This window comes from Balaenoptera acutorostrata, chromosome 3 (genome assembly GCF_949987535.1).
Source record: "Balaenoptera acutorostrata chromosome 3, mBalAcu1.1, whole genome shotgun sequence".
Lineage (NCBI taxonomy): Eukaryota > Metazoa > Chordata > Mammalia > Artiodactyla > Balaenopteridae > Balaenoptera > Balaenoptera acutorostrata.
The window spans coordinates 134,476,719-134,481,180 of record NC_080066.1 but is presented as its reverse complement, the minus strand read 5'-3'; the positions used below and the strand labels follow the sequence as shown (position 1 = coordinate 134,481,180).

The window sequence follows — 4,462 nt, the reverse complement described above, 5'->3', positions numbered from 1 at the left end:
TAAGTAGGTACATAATTTTTCAAAGTGTAAAAAAGACGGTAGGAAAAAATACTTCATCGTAGAATAAGATATTCCAATATGGTGTGAATGTTTAAGGCAACTGATGGCCAAAATAGGTGAGTCCAGGAAGGTGGTCTGGGTTTGGAGGTGCTTTTGCATCTAGAGGAATTCTCTTCATGACTTCAGTGACCGAGCACTGGAGAGGGAGTCTTGTCCCTCAAGGCCAAAGATGCTTGAGATACCAAATGGTTTCATTTGTCAACTCTGGTCCAAAGAGGGGGTTGACTTGGGCCAGAACTGCAACCAGCCAAAAGAGATAGCAGCAAACTGAACAGGTCACTACCATGGTGATGATCACTCTTTAGGGATGAACCAGGGCACCAAGAGGCCGGCGAAGCCCAGACACATTCATCAAGGTGAGGGGCTCTGTGAGGCTGTTATCTGCCATGGGTGCCACTGGACCTTCTAGCCCCTGCCCCGTTGTCCCGCTTTGGCCTCACCTGGCTGATTTCCTTGACAGGGGAAAAATTTTTTTCTTTTGGCTGGCTTGGTCTTCCTCCCCTACCCCCCACCACTTTGGCTTTGTATGGTTTGGCTCAGAGACATTTTTCCCACAAGGTGGACCAGTGATGGTGATCCCTTTTAGGCCAAGGATGCCAAGTTCTGTGCTCAGGCAGGCAGGCCATTCTGGGTGAGTTTGCTGAGAGGTGCAGTATACATGCATCCAAAGGCTGTTTGACCCTGAACTTTCATGGTAAACTATTTGAGAGGGCTGGCAAAGTAGCCATTGAACACAGGGTCTGGACAGTTGCACATTACCTTAACAGAACAAAAGACTTACCCACCGCCTCTCTAAAGGATTAGTGCAAATCATTGTGCTAAGAGGAGAAAGAGAAAAATACTCCTGCCGGGGGACAGACATCAATAAATCATGCCACGCTTCTTTAAAATGTTACACTTGAAAACTAATGAAATTAATGTAAATGATGTGTTTCCTGAAGGTCACAAGACTAAGGGGGAAGGTACATGGAATTGGTAGACCTGTTTCTAGGTCCCCACCAATGTACTTTATGATCCCTTCTCTCCTCCGTGAAATATTGATTTTCTCCTGACTTAATTGGCAGAAATGCAAGAATAAGGGGAAAGTGTTTCAAAAATAATGTACTTGGAGCTAGGCAATGTAAACATATCCATGAATAAAATAAATTCTGTTTGATCATATAAAAGTTTGGATGGAGAAGACTGAGGACGATTTTATAGAAGAGAAAGGCTACTGCCTCTTGACTGAAATTCATAGTGCTGGGCTGGGAGGGCAGTTGCAGACATTTTTGTCTCAGGTTGGCAGTTCACGTGGCAGCTCTGAAGTCAGATGCCCCCATTCAAATATCAGCATTTCCAATCGCTTCCATGTGACCCTGGGGAAGACAATTAACCTCTTTAGGACCATATACCTCATCTGTCAAATGGTACCTATTTCATAGGGCTCTTGTGAGGAATAAAGGAAATAATGTAGAGTTTGTCAAGTGCTTCGCTCTTTGCCTGGTAAATGTGAGATCTCAGTAAATGGTAGTTATCAATCTGAAGTCATGCTGTAGGAGGAAATATACAAACAGGTTGGCAAGGAGTTTCTGTTCTTCCTGTGGGCTATAAATGTAAAGCTGACACACCCTGTTGTCTATATTCTGGGCTTAAGCTGTAACTGTCATTGTGCCACAAGACACCATTTTCCCCCTCCTCTTCCTCATCTTCTGGCCTATGTTGCTGATCTACTTTGCTTTCTCTTACCTGGATCCTAAGTTAGAGTGGTTTAATATGCCTCAGTGATCTTTGTGGAACATTTTCCGTACTAACTAATGGAAAGCTCATATTGATCTAAGTATACGTTTATATATCTTACAAAGGAGGAAGATGCAAGACTTTATTTCTAAAAATTGTAATATACATGTGCTATATATGAAAGCATGTGTGAGTAAACATAATATGGTAGTTAATGGGGCAATCTAGATAGCTAGATTCCAAATGAGTTCCCTGGACTATTTTAGCAACTCAGCTGAAATTCTCTCTCCTTCAGTTTCGCGGGTTAAGGATTTCAGTATCAAAGAAACAGTCATAGGAGAGTGAGTGATACAGGAATCAATGAACTGATATTTTAAATAAATATTCTCAAGAGTTTAAAAACAATTTGTATGTCCCAAATGCACAGCGTCCTGGATTCAACTTTTTTGGGGTTTTCTGTACTTTTTCAACCATAGTTTCAGATCATTGTCTGTGAAGTACTTTTGAATTCTTTAGGACGAACAGTGAGAGATGCATATTGATTTTTATTATACTTCCTAAATTGCAAAGTTAATTGTTAAAATGAGATTGCCTTGCTTAGGTAGCTCTACAGTAAACTTTTGCAAACCGAGTTGGAGTGGAAGGAAAGTTTGCTTTTGGAAGATCAAGTCTTCCCCTTACAGTTTGTATGTTTAAGGCCAACAAAGACTGAAAAAGTGTTTTCGGGCTATCTGGGCATTTTTGATTTTTCATTCAGGAGTAAACTATTTTGAGCTTTAACACTGAATCTCCATTGTTCGCAAAAGGAAAGGCATAGCAAGCCACTGCTATTCCATGGACAAAATAAATCCTGAAGGAAAATATTGTATCCTTCTGTTTATTCCCATGTCAAGAGTTTATTGATCAAGTGAGCTCTCCTGTAGCTTGGGCCGCCTTTGATCTGCCAGGGAGAAATTGGGTTTGGGATTTTGGCGGAAGGGAGGGGAGGAGGTTGGGGAAGGATTTGGAACGTAATGGCCCTTGTTATCTGTAGTGGCCAGAGACACCCTGACATGGGCCAGCTCGGAGCTGCTGCCTGGAAGGAGCGGAGGCCAGGGGATGGCCGGCCGGAGCTGAAGGCAGGGCTTTGGCATTTTCAGCAGGGGAAGCACTTAGTTGAAGCCGCTGGAGTGATTTCTTGCTGCTAATAGATTTGTTTCTTTAGAGGCAGATAAGTAAAGGAAACGATGACTTTTAAGTGAATAGTTCCCCTGCGCAGGGCTGGTTAGTGTCAGCTAGTCCGGTGGCAGGAAATACCAATGGGGTTTTTTTGTAGCCCAGTGACAAAAGGCTTTGCTGTCTCCCCTCCCCCGTCCCCACCTTCCCACCCTCGCTCCTTCTCGCCTACAAAACGCAGACGCCGGCCCCTGTGCCCGCTGGTGGAGGGCCAAGGCTTGTCTGAAAGCCGTTTAAGTAATTGCTCATAATTGCACATGTTTCCCCGACTGGGCTTTTACCTCTCCACCCCTGAAATTAAAAGGGGCCAAAGATGTGTGACCTTTTTCTAATGGGATAGGTTCTGGAACAAAGGAATTCAAGGAGGAGGCCCAGGGCCTTTATCAGGGCTCATCTCTGACAGCTGGCCCAGGCCTGGGGGAGCGCGAGCTTGTCCTTTTTCACGTTGGAGGGGAACAGGGGCGGGAGGGAATTCCTCCTCCCCAAACCTCACAGTTTTGTGTGGTGTGTCTTGAAGTTCTCACTTCTCTTTCTTCCAACACTCTGCCTGAACATAAAATCTTTGCCGGATGCTGAACACCCTTTAATTCTGAAAAGGAATTGACTGACAATGCCCCACAGCAGCTGAGGAGGTCAGCCTCTCCCTGGATAACTCCTTATCTCTGGATAATGCACTTTGCTTCTCTGAACCCCAGGTTCCTCATCTGAAAAACAGGGAAGCTGGGATAAGGCCACCTGTCAGAGGGGTTGGAGATAATAATATGCAATACACAGTGCCTAGCACCAAGGAGTCCAATAAATGGTCATTATTTCCTAAATATAATTTCTCAAAGTCATTTCACTCCTGTTCCTTTTACCTCTCTGAGCTGAGGAGAGACAAATTCTAGGCCTTGAATTTCATGACCCAAATTAGTTAGAATTAAAAACACAGAAAGGAATTTTAGAATCATCTAGTCTACATTAGAAACACCTGGGGTGTTTTTCAAACTATTGCTGCTCAAGCCACATGTCTAGAGATTCGGACTTATTTGGTCGGGGGTAGGATCCAGGTGTTAGTATGTTTGTAAAGTGATTTAGTGTTATTCCAGTGTGCAGCCAGAGTCGAGAACCACTGTTGGTATTGAACCCCCTCATTTCGCACATGAGAAACCTGAGTGAGGCCGAAAGACATCTGTTAATTCCTTCATTAGCTCATGGATCCATCCAGATATGCGTGCAGCACCAAATATGCTTTGAGCATCTACTATGTGTCAGGCAGTGTTCTAAGCATTGGTGGTAAGTTGGTGGACGCATCTCCTAAGAGAGCACAAAAACTAGAATGGAGACCTTGCTGGGGATAGTTTCCATCTATCAGCTAACTAGCTAGTTGCTCTAAATTGCTTCTTTATATCAGTAAAAGTCATGCCTGGGGCAAGGAGCAGTTGGTCATTGGAGAGGAGTGGCTGACAGGGACTTAAGCTTCCAGCCCAGA

General features: G+C 44.0%; 1 pseudogene; it reads right to left on the bottom strand.

The window, feature by feature from the left end:
* Positions 1–217: 217 nt before the first annotated feature.
* On the bottom strand, positions 218–448 carry LOC114239218 (V-type proton ATPase subunit e 1-like; annotated as a pseudogene).
* Positions 449–4,462: the final 4,014 nt, after the last annotated feature.